The sequence below is a fragment of the Bos mutus genome, chromosome 9 (assembly GCF_027580195.1).
Source record: "Bos mutus isolate GX-2022 chromosome 9, NWIPB_WYAK_1.1, whole genome shotgun sequence".
In the NCBI taxonomy this organism is placed as follows: Eukaryota; Metazoa; Chordata; class Mammalia; order Artiodactyla; family Bovidae; genus Bos; species Bos mutus.
This window is the reverse complement of record NC_091625.1, coordinates 39007233-39020139: the sequence shown is the minus strand read 5'-3', so window position 1 is coordinate 39020139 and position 12907 is coordinate 39007233. Positions and strand designations below refer to the sequence as shown.

The window sequence follows — 12907 nt, the reverse complement described above, 5'->3', positions numbered from 1 at the left end:
ACTGACATGCTGGCACTTCTGCCTCATTGCATTGGCCAGGTTATGTGACCAGGCCCAGATTCCAGGGTTGGGAAATAGAATCCACCTCTCTAGAGATATTGCAAAGTGGCATGGTAAAGGCATGGGTTCACATGGGGTTGAAGAACTGGGACCATTAATACCATAGTAGGAACGACAGGAGTATGCTTGAAAGGAGAAACGAAAGAATATGTAGGATGAAAAAGAAGGTGAAGTAAGGAGAAAGATCAATTCCATAGGTCAGAGAATTAACCCTTGAAAAAAAGGAAGAATACTTCTGGGAATGGAAAGAGAGGAATTTGATTGAATTAGATTTAGCAAATTAAATTCAAGATGCCCAGTAAAACTTAAACTTCAGGTAAACAATGAACAAGTTTTTAGTAATAAGTATGTTCTATACAGTATTTGGCTGGAGAAGGAAATGGCAACCCACTCTAGTATTCTTGCCTGGGAAATCCCACGGACAGAGGAGCCTGACAGACTACAGCCCATAGGGTTGCAAAGATCCAAACATGACTGAGCACACATGGCATGGCATACAATATTTGATAAGCTCTCAGTTTGCTATTTTTATTGTTTAAATACCATTTAAATATTTCTGTAATGCAGTATTTGGGACTCATTTACCCTAAACTATATTTCCTTATTTATTTGAAATTCAGATAACTCCTGACAACCTGCATTTTGACAACCCTACTTTGGATGAATTTTCAATAAAGCCATGGTAAGATAATCTGCAAAGAGCTAGATGGGTGCATTGGGGGATTTAATCCTGGAAGAAGTTTGGAACAGCTGCTGTGGACGCTGTGCAGTGTCAGTGAAAGGACTGCTGAGCAGTAATGAGGCCCACTTACCGACCAACAGCAGGACTTTTTCTCAGGTCAGTAGTAATGCTATGCTGCTGAGAAGCAGCGGTAGCAACAGAGATCACCAGTGCAGGCGGCCACCTTGGTGTGCCTGTGTGGGAGAGGCCTGGGAGGGGTTTGGGGCACAGCTGAAATGACTAGGGGTCCAGGTTGTTCATAGAAGCAGGTGAAACCAGAAGGTGAATTGGGAGGCAGAAGATGAAAATGGTTCAGAGAAGTGGAAGTTCACAGTGCAGAAACAGAATTTATTGTCTTGGAAGAATAGCTCTGTGATAATGGGGTTAAAAATCCAATTACATGAGGCAGAACTGGAGCTAAATTAAAAGCAGGAGCTCTGGAGACAAAATACCTAGCTTTGCATTCCAGGTGTGTGATCATGGTCAAACAATTAAATTCCCTATGACTTAGATTTTTGTGTGTGTGGTAAAACATGAATAATAATGGTTCTCACCTCATAGGGTTACTATGAGGATTTACTGTGAGGATTAAGTGAAATAAACTGCACATAGAACAGTATGCCTTGGTGTTTGCTATCCTTTTATTATTTTACATACCATTTACATGTATCTATAATCAATAAATGTGAATAGAGACTGTTATTTGAAAGACAAGTAGCAAACTATACATTGTGTGTTCTGCCTTCACTAACAAATGCTGTGTCTAGAGAATACACAATTAGCTACCTGTTGAAGTTGTAACTCAACGCAGCCTTTACCACTTAAGTTTACTTTTCTTTACTGTTACTATAAGAAAATAATTATCCTGCTCAAGTCATATCTGTCTCCTCATTTCCCCCTAGGTGACCATGCTTGGGGATTTTCGTAGTTTGAGTAATTCCCCTGAGCTCTGCCACCCAGCAAGTTAAAGAGGACAAGATTGCTCCCTGGGGATTGTAGTTCTTCGCAGGTCAGCGGCTTGTTTTCATGAGGTCTGCACCCTGACCTGGCCTACTGTTAGGAGCTGTTGTGTTGGTGGTTTATGCTGTTTTTAGCTGTTTCTTCCATCTTACACAGTTATTTGTATATAAGGATTTTTGAAAAGTAAATGTCTTATAGGACTGTTTTGCTTCTACAAAGAAAAATTAAAACTGTTTCAAAGTAATTACTTGTGTTTTTTATGTTTCTATTTTAAAATAAATGAAAGTATTAATTGATGTTGCCTGGAAAGAAAATGAAGACCGAGAAATGGCTATGCTCTTGGTGTTTTAAAATAAGGTAATATTATTCTGTTTGAATGGCGCCTTCTAAGGAATTACCACAGTCTCATACACAATCGACTTAAATGCATTCTTTATCTTTAAAAGGAAGCAGAATAGATCATTGAATAAATCACACGTGTTCACAGCCTTGTCTGGTGTAACCATATACTACACAAACACATTATTCTCCAGTCAGGAGGGTAAGGGGACATTTGAAGCGGGGCTTGCCCTTGCAGAGACCTTTTTTTGTTTAAAGAATAGTGCAGTGAAAGACCACACAGTAGAAGATAACAGAAAATATCTTCCATGCCTTCCGCCACCTTTATACTTTCTTGTTCTCCTTTGTTCTCTGAGGACATCTGTGGTAATGATTATTCTGTATAACTCATAGGTACATAGAAGGCATATCATATTTCATTTAATTTTGTCTACTATAATTATTGCTCTCTTTTACATCATGCTATTGTAGATTTTTAAAATACTTTTTAAAAGATATGAAAGATGTTACCAGAAATTTATTAGTTGGCTGTGGATATCTAACTCTGAATTTAATAAAATTTAATAAAATTACATTTTAGGAAGTCTAGTAGACTTATCAAGCTACATCTTAAAGAGGTATATATACTGAGAGATGAATTTCATTTTCCTTTTTGTGGCATCAATTTCAATGAATTTTTTTTACTTAAGCATTTAAAAGACTTTCTTAATTATGAACAATAGTGATAAGACATTTTGGAGGTTTTAAAATAGGTCCATTTCAAATGTTTTCAATATTTTGATAGTTGCTTTGCTGTCTATATTATGGAGGAAATTCAGAATTTAAGTTTTTACTTCTTTTTAGGGGTTCTTATATCACCTCTCATTTTTGCCCTAGGTTGATCCCTTGGGGATTTTTGAAATTTACGTTTGAAAGGGTCTTTTTTTAAATGAATGCAGTAATTTTTATTTAAAAATTTTTCAAACATTTTAATTTTATTGCGAAAAATGTCAGACATATGCAAAACTAAAGCAAGTTATGTCTGAGCTTTAAGTGAGATGTCAATACAGGGACTATGTTTGTTAATGCGGCAATATTCAGGGACTCAGGAAATGTTTGTGACTTACCGCATGCTTGAAAGAATTTGTATAAATCAAATTTTTTAAATTGTTCAGTCATTTCCCCATCTTTAACAGGTTGTATTGCAAATGTTTGTTGGTTGTTAGCCAATTTGGGGACCTACAGATGTGTTTCTCATAGAAACAATCTTAAAATGGCTATTAGCTTTTCAGCCTAGCTCTCAGTAATTATCTAATTCATAGTTAAGGGAAGCCCACACATCACTTTTAACATCGTTTCAGTGAGAAAATACTTCTTTTACAGTCGAAGTCCTGGGGAACACCACCCCCGCCCCCATCTTCCCTTCCTCTAAGTATGGATGTACAGAAGGAGAGTCAGGTCCTCCTTAATGAAGATTTATATCCATAATGGGTCTTCACCAAAAGGAGCAGGAACTCAGAGGACCCTAGGAGTATGAGGTGGGGGATGGGAGTGCACTCTGTACATTCCATTCTGAAATTATTTACTGTTTCCGTTGCTAAGTGGAGTTTGTTTTTGTGCTTTTTTTTTCTAAGGACTTTTTATTAAAAAAAAAAGTTTCACAAATACTCTATTGTATCTAAAGTTTTCATTTTACAGGCTTTTTTAAAGGAAGGCTTCTGGTTATTTTCTTCTTTAAGTTTGTGGCATAGAGGGAAATTATTTTTACTAGCTGAGATATGCCTAAGACAACAGGAAAAGATTCCTGACTGCTGCTGCTAAGTCGCTTCAGTCGTGTACGACTCTGTGCGACCCCATAGATGGTAGCCCACCAGGCTCCCTTGTCCCTGGGATTCTCCAGGCAAGAACACTGGAGTGGGTTGCCATTTCCTTCTCCAATGCATGAAAGTGAGAAGTGAAAGTGAAGTCGCTCAGTCGTGTCGGACTCTTAGCGACCCCATGGACTGCAGCCAACCAGGCTCCTCCATCCATGGGATTTTCTAGGCAAGAGTACTGGAGTGGGGTGCCATTGCCTTCTCCGAAGATTCCTGACTACTAAAATGTAAAACTGGAGTATAAACCTGGGTACTGAACTGTAGATAAGCTAAAGTCAGGTTGTTGGAATAATGTTTATAGTGAACATACATGTAATATTAACCTTTTAGAGTGTCTGGGAATGACAAATGAAAGCAGGAAGATGAACTCCAATGCTTTTGTCATACCAACTTGTCCTCTCACTCTTCCAAACTGACCTTACATTCCTACTCTTCCAGGCTCTTATCCTGGCAGCTCTGTAGGCCCCTATCTTACATCCCCTCTAGAGCATGTGCATGCTGGTGAGTGACTTGAGGGCAGGCCCCCCAACACTACTGAGCCTCATTTTCCCAGAGGGAGTAATGCCAGTATCCTTATATACACAGAGATCCACATGTCCTTTGTGATGAGTCTGATGAAGCTCCCACAGCATGATGTACCACAACTTCACTCCAATCCATGTTTCCAGTAGATGAAGAGGGTTCTACAGTGTGTCCTGTACTGAGCTAACAAGGTATTGAATACTTTCCATATGTTACTGTGTTAGTTCTCACAGTAACTGAAGGATTTAGGAGTTCTCGTTTTACAGATGAGGAAATTTTCCAAAAACTAGAGATGGAGCCAGTGAGTGGTGAAACTGGATTCAAACTGTTCTGAGGGGACTAAACGCACAAATTCCGTATTTGAACTTGCCCACTCCTGGTGGCACAGATGGTAAAGAATCTGCCTGCAACGCAGGAGACCCAAGTTCAATGCCTGGGTCAGGAAGATCCCCAGGAGAAGGGAATGGCTACCCACTCTGGTATTCTTGCCTAGAGAATTCCATGGACAGAGGAGCCTGGAGGGCTAAAGCCCGGATGTTTGCAAAGAGTTGGACATTACTGAGCAAAGAGGTGGACACGATCTGAAGTCTCAGGTAAACGCCCTGCAGCTTTCAGTAGGTTCCTGCAGCTAGAAACGCAGTCACCTGTAACCCAGATGAGGAAATTCTGGAGCTTGATACTAAGACAGGGCTCCAAAAGAACCCTTCAACTGTGCGTACTGGTGGTGCTGAGAGTGCCAAAGGAGAGGTTCCCCTGCCAACCAGCATAACAGCGAAGTCTGCATGAAGATAGTAAAGAGGAAAAGAAAGCAAATCCAAGAAACTAGAGTTGTCAGGTGATGCCACAGAGGAGCCTCTAGACTCACAGACATTTCTTCTGCATTAATTAATAACTTCTCCAGTAACTTCAAAGATACCTACTTCCAGGGACTTCCCTGGCAGTCCAGTGGCTAAGATTTCACCTTCCAGTGCAGGAGGTGCGGGTTCAGTCCCTGGTAGAGGAGCTGAACTCCCTCCTGCCTCACTGCCAAAAAGCCAGAACAAAAACAGCAAAAGCAATATTGTAACAGATTGAATGACTGAAAATGGTCCACATAAAAAAAAACATTTTTTAAAAAAGATACGGTACTTCTAGATCTCTGAATTCCTAACCACTGATGGAGAGTCCACATTTAAGATATCAGGCTCAGAAACACCCAGAAATAGCTTAGGACAGTTCTCAAAGTGTGTTCCTGGGAACAGCAGTGTTACCCTCACCTGGGAACTTGTTAAAAATGCAAATTGATGAGCCCATCCCAGACATACTAAATCAAAGTGGGGTCCAGGAATCTGTGCTTTAACAAGATTCTGATCTTGGTGTGGACCAAGGTTTGAAAACCATGGCCTAGGAAGATGAAGGATTATCCAGATCCTCCACATTAACCTAGAGTTAACTAGCAACAGCTGCCTGAGGCTAGTATCTGCTTTCCCTCCTTCCTCCAGCCTCTAACAAGTGCTGTGGTTAGAGTTAGGTGACTCAACCAAGATGACTACCCAGTTGGTCATTTTTTTCCTTGAAAGCTCCAAGGAAAATTTTGGGTAGGTAGCAGATGATCAGTAATAACTGAATTGAAATCTTAAAACTCATTGTTTATGATAGGGGAATTGGAAATAAATGTCTATTAACAGAGGTTTGATTAAAAACAAATTCTATGAGGATTGGGACCAACACTGACCACCACTGTGTTCACTAATATTCTCATTGCCTAACACAAAGAAAGCGTTCAGTATTTGTTGGTTGAATGAGTGAATATATATTCATATATATTCACATTTTGAAGTACAGTGTAGCCAGTTGAAAAGTTTTCTGAAAGTAGTCTCCCACATACCCCAAAACTCAAAAATCAATGTTTATAGCAACTTTATGCATAATTGCCCATAGCTGGAAACAACCCAAATATCTTTAACCAGGTGAATGGATTGAGGGTGGGGAGGGGGACTGCATTTGGGATATTAGTTGAGGGGACTTCATTTTATATGTTATTGTTTGAATTATTTATAAGAATTTATGTATTACATAATTAAGCAATAAACAACATTTTAGAGACTGGAAGGATAAACACCCAAAATGTCAATAGTAGTTATCTCTAATGGAATGACAAGTGATTTTTTTCTTATTTGTAGTTTCTAATTTTTCTATATAAACAGGTTATGCTTTTATAACTGGAAAAAAAATGTTACTTTAAAAATGGGGAGAGGGACAACCAGGAAGCATGACACATGAAAAAATTTATACGAATTAGAAATGTGAGGACTTCCCTGGTGTTTCAGAGCAAGGGGCATGGGTTTGATCCATGTTTGGGGAGCTAAGATCTCTCATGCCACATGATGCAGCCAAAAAAAAGAAAAGAAACGTGGAAGTTATAAAAATATCTAAAGCATGGTTTCACTGGAAAAAGAACTTGGATACTCCCTCCTCAAATTTGATATCCATACAAATTACCTGGAGTACCTGTTAAGTTCAAATTCTGATTCCAAGATTTGCATTTCTCACAAGCTCCTGGTCCTTAGAGCACTTGAATATCAGGCTATAACACTGTGTTGTCAAAAAAACAGCCACTAACCAGCCGCACATGCACTTGAAATGTGGTGAGTCCAAACTGAGGTGTACAGGTGTAAATTACACCTCAGATTTTGAAGACCTAACACACACACCAAAAACTTAAAACATCTTAATTATACCAATTACATGTTGAAATGATACTTTCAGACATATGATGTTAAGTAATATATTAAAATTAACTTCACCTGTTTCTTTTTACTGTTTTAATATGGCTACCAGAATATTTTAAATTACATTTGTGGTTTGTATTTTTTGGCTCATATTATATTTTTATTGGACAGCACTGATCTAGAATAACTATTAACAAGATTGTTCCTTCACTCTGGGTCTTAAATCACTACCATAATTCAGGAAAAGGATTAAAACCTCATTAATGACCAAATTGGCAACTTTTATATATTATTCATTAAGTTAACATCCTTAGGATTTCTTAAAATCTTTAGGTAGAGGCTGAGACAAATAGAAATTATAGAATTTTAGATCAGGAAAGAAACCTTGAGGTCATCAAGTTCAGACCCTGTATCTTATGGAATTATTTATCAATTTGACAAAAATGTATTCAGTACTTAGTATCTGTGAGTATTACATAATGGGCAAACAATTAAGGTGAACACCTACTCTTGAGAAGCTGAGAATGATGGTAATGGGCTATACCGGCACCCATAAGACATGTGGATAGAGTGTTTCTCAGACACAGAGGTAGAGGCCAGCACAGATTCCATTTTCCTGAGGAAGATCTAACAGACTACACAAAGAGGGCTTACTTGGTCTGGCCCCAAGTTGCCCCAGCTTTTACAGCTTCTGTTTGCTATCAGTGATGCAAATAAGGCTTTAGGATTAGCTGTGTATTTAAGTAATCCATATAAGGCATGTTCTCCCTTTTCTTTTACACAAAATAGATACACTATTTATCAGAAAGCAAGGAAATTTAAACCTGAGAAACTTTGCAAGTTTGAACACAGTTGATGGTAGCAGAATGAAATTTGGGGTATAGCACAGCCAACCTTCAATTATGTGTGCAAATGAGGGACAGGAACTGCTGAGATGATTAAAAGCTATGAATAAAACAAGAAGCTCACTTCAGCAGTTATTTTTTTTTAATTTATTTATCAGGAATATCTTATATCAGGGCATTATGACTGAAATTTGTTCTTTGTTACATTTCCTTTCTGTGAGGGAATGAAAAGATAAATTTAGGATAAACAATAAAGCATTTCAGGGAGTTAGGAAAATTCTCATTACTTCAAGTGGTAGCATGGGCTGAAAATATGACTAGCCCTTTACAATTTTTTTTTAAGTTAAAATCTGATTCCCCCCTTTGATATTTCAACCATTAATAATGTACTGTTTCTTTAAATCGGGTGGCTTTGTTATGCATTCTTAACCTGTAGAGAAGCAGCTTCAGAGAGCAGGCTTCCCTCATGACATGCACAGACCCAAAGGCCCTTGTGATCATGGGCTGAATCTAATCTGAACATCTGTATTACTCATTTTCAACCAATATTTTTTAAGTTGCCCATCTGGAAAAAGTCAAACCTACCTGAGAATGGCTGGATGGGCCTTGCCCAAGAGTAAAAAACTGCCTGAAGCTATTCAAAACCAAAACTGAACTAAGTGGAATAAATAGTTCTACCTTAGGAATTGTAACTACTTGCCCCTGTCTTTAAGAGTAATTGGAACAAGATTTTTAGAAACGTTTGCTTAGGAACCAGCAAGGTAATTTGGTTAATTTGGCCTCATTCATACCAAAAAAATAGAGTGTTTTGAGACTTGTTGGCTTTTAAATTCCTAATTTTTTTTTAATCTTATTGCCTAACTTGAGCAGTAATTATTGTAAGTGGCCTTATACTATCAGTGTGTCCAACTCTTTGCAACCCCATGGGCTGTAGCTCGCCGGGCTCCTCTGTCCATGAAATTCTCCAGGCAAGAATACTGGAGTGGGTTGCCAATCCCTTCTCCAGGGGACCTTCCCAACCCAGGGATTGAACCCAGCTCTCCTGCATTTCAGGCGAATTCTTTAGTATTTGAACCACCAGGGAAGTCCCAGAAGGGACCTAATTTTCTTAAATGATCATCTGCCATCCCCCCACATACAAAGGAAAACCCATTACAACATTGTTTAAAATGCATCCATTGTAAAGACAGCTGTCCTTTGGATCAGCATGTTGGAGGTGCAGGAGGTTCCTATTTTGGAGTATGGACAGGTAAAGATTGTGAATTTGGGGGATTTGGGATGATGAGACATTTACAGGTTTAGATTCTGGAAATACATATCCATGTAAGTGTAGTCCAATAATGTTGTAATTTAGGTATGAATTCTTTTTTTCTCAAATACAGAGTTTTAGAAGAAGCAGATGTTTTAGGAGAGCCAACATACTGCTCATGTCTTGTAAAACAACAGACTTGCTTTGCGTCTTTCCTGAGTTGCATCAATAGACGAAATACAAAATGATAATTAGTCTCCTTGTCACTCCATCAGAGGATTTACAGATTTATAATTTCAGCATGTTTATGACACAACTTACACCCTTATTTATTTCAGATGATTTTGTTAGCTGGTATCTGCAGTGTATGAAAAAAAAACTCACTTATCTTTCCTAAGCTTTCCGTGTCAGTTGGTCATTAGAAAACGTAATGATCTTTTGGGAAAAAATTCAAACATTCCAGCCTCTTAAATAAGTATTTTTCCCTCTATGGCATTAATTTCTTCCTATAAGTTTTTACTTCAGCTGTAATTTTAGAGTAAATGGGAAGTACACATAATAACTGCATTTAAATTTATGATGTGCTGATTCTCTTTTGAAAGTATTCTTGTAATAAAGAAGGAATTCAAAACAGAGAACCTTAATCTGCAAAAATAAAAGAAAGCTACAAATCTGCCAGCATTTCATTCACATTGAACTATATATTTCTGAGGCGTCTCTACCCTTACTAGCAGGCAGAATTTTCATTCTCCAGAATAGAATATGGATAATATAGATAGACATTGATAATTATTTGGCTTCCAAATTATGTTTTCTTCATGTACATAGATTCAGGGGCAGAATGTTTAGAGAACTGTTTCAAATGTATCTTGAGTGGAGAAGACCAACCAGGGCAAATCCAATCTATTCATTCTCTTACTCTCCTAATTCGCTGTTGCATATTTTCTCCTCCTGCAGTCACCAATACCTCCTTCCCCTCTTCCTTTTCGGCCCTTGTGTCTTGTTTCCCTGAGAAATAGGAGTAATCAGAGAAGAATATCGACAGATGCCAACACCATCACCCACCAGTTTCTGTGCATATTCTCTTCCTTTCTTCCTGTTACTATGAATGAAATGTTCCAATGTATCTCTTCAGCTTGTGCACTAGATCCTATCCCTTCCCTCCTACTCAAAGACAGTGAATCAGCAATCTTCCCTTCTCTTCTGCATCATGATTCCCGCCCTCTCTGCTGGACCATTTCTCTTTGCATAAATTGCTACCACTTTGTTGGAAGCAGCTCTCTGCACTCTTCCTGGATTCTTGCAGTAGCCTCCTAAGTGGTCTCCTTCTTTCAACCTCTGCTCCCCTTCAAACTCTACTCATCTCAATAGCCAGAAAAATCCAAAATCTTGCTACTCCTTTGCCCAAAACCCTCCAGAGCTCGCTGAGGGTAAAAGCTAAAGTCCCCGGCAAGGCTTTCAAAGCCTTATTTGGTTTTTCTTGTCTTTTCCCTCTAACTCAATCTCCAGCTTCTCTCTCTGGGCTCCTCCTGCACCAGCCACATGGACCTCTTCTTCCCTCCAACACCAGACACACTCATAACACTTGCACCAGCGTGGCTTGTTCCCTTACTTTCTTTGGATCGTTCCTCAAATATCACCTTCTCAATATAACCTTTCCTGTTCACTCTTTAAAATTACAGCTCCCCCAACACCACTTTCCCTGCTCTGTTTTTCACTTATTCCATGTGGTGAAATACTGTGTATTTTTACCTGTTAATTGTCGTTTATCATCTGTCTGCCCCGCTCCCAAGGAAAATCCATGAGTGCTTGGGACTTTTTTCCTTTTTACCTCCTTCTCGTATTCCTAGTATATTCCTAGAATGTAGTAAATGCTCAACAATAACTTGTTGAGTGAATCTGTCTTTATGAGAGTGTAATTAGAAAATGACATGGGAATATTAGTCATGTTGACTAAATTTTTTAAGTCTATCTTACCAATTCTATTTTACAGACATTATTTGAAGATATTTTTAGCTTCATTTGGGTCTCATAGATCCTTTTTTTCCTTTAGAACAATCGTGGGACTCTCGTATACTTGAAGAGAAATATACTGTGAAAAAAATGCATGTATCTTAATTTCTTTTGAACTCTTGTATCTTTCAATAGCTTGCTGCTTTAAAAATTTTTTTAATTCAATTTGGACATTCAAGTATTTATTCTTTATGATCCCTAATCAAAGGTGATCTGCTATCAATTACCTGTAAGCACTGCTTTTGTGTACTGCACAAATTTTGGTATATTGTATATTCAGTTCAAAATACTTTCTTGTAATTTCTTATTTTACCTATGGGCTAGTTAAAAATGTTATTTAATGTCTAGATATTTGGGGATTTGCACATATATTGTATTCTAATTTCATTTTATGGTCAGAAATCATATTTTTGAAATTTCAGTCATTTGGGGTTTTTTTGGAACTTGCTCTGAGGCCCAGCAAACAGCTTTTCTTGGTGCATTTTCTTTGTGCACTTGAAAAGAAATGTGTATCCTGAAGTTTTTAGATAGTATTCTATAAATGTCAATTAGACTAAGTTGGCTGATTGTATTATAAAAGTCATTTATATCTCTGCTGATTTTCTCTTTGTTCTATCAATTACTTTATTGATCAAAGAGGAGCTGAAATCTCTGTCTGTGAATTTGTCTGTATGTCCCTTTGTTTGGATTAGTTTTTATTTCTTGTATTTTAAAGCTCTATTATTAGCTGAATGCATATTTAGAATTGTTATAAATGTTTCTAATGATTGACTCTTTTGTTATTATGAAATGTCCCTGTTTATTTTTGGTAATATTCTTTGTCCCTCTAAAGTCTACTTTGTTTAATGTTAATATAGCCATTTCAGTTTTCTTTTAATTAGTGTTTATATTGTGTATCTTTTTAAATCCTTTTACTTTTAATCTATCTCTATGTTTAAAATGCATTATATAGTTAGGCCTTGCTTTATTATCCAGTCAGATTTCTCTGCCTTTTAATTGATGTGCCTAGTCCATTTATCGGAGAATTCAATGGCACCCAACTCCAGTACTCTTGCCTGGAGAGTCAGTCCCATGGATGGAGGAGCCTGGTAGGCTGCGGTCCATGGGGTCACTGGGAGTTGGACACGACTGAGCGACTTCACTTTCACTTTTCACTTTCATGCATTGGAGAAGGAAATGGCAACCCACTCCAGTGTTCTTGCCTGGAGAATCCCAGAGGCGGGGAAGCCTGGTGGGCTGCCGTCTATGGGGTCGCACAGAGTCGGACATGACTGAAGCAACTTAGCAGCAGCAGCAGCAGTCCATTTATAACTACTGTAATTATTGATATGGTTGGTTTAAGTCTGCTCTCTTGCTGTTTGCTTTCTACTTATGCCATCTATTCCAAGTTCTTTTTTCTTCTTTTCCTGGCTTCTTTTGAGATATTTGACTATTTTAAATCATTTTATCGTCTCTATTGTTTATTAGTATATGGCTGTTTAGCTTTTTAAGGGTTACGACACATGTCTTTAACTTACCACAATCTACCTTCAAATCATATTATACTACTCACCTTATAATAGTATACTTCCATTTCTCCCTTCCAATACTTTGTGTTTTTGTTGCCAGATGTTTTACTTCTACATATATTTTAT

At 37.9% G+C, this 12907-nt stretch overlaps 1 protein-coding gene across 31 annotated transcripts in view; it reads left to right on the top strand.

Moving 5' to 3' along the window:
- LOC106700590 (collagen alpha-1(I) chain-like) overlaps positions 1 to 12907 on the top strand; it is a 97648-nt gene that overhangs the window by 16079 nt on the left and 68662 nt on the right. For 4 of the 31 annotated variants that reach the window (XR_011465355.1, XR_011465349.1, XR_011465352.1 and 1 more), the window contains 4 exons: positions 681 to 742; positions 2028 to 2098; positions 4519 to 4646; positions 4722 to 12124. The exons of 11 other annotated variants lie outside the window; for them this stretch is intronic. The gene's annotated coding sequence lies outside the window, so the exon portion shown is untranslated. 16 more of the 31 variants (XR_011465347.1, XR_011465340.1, XR_011465357.1 and 13 more) reach the window with 11 other exon arrangements.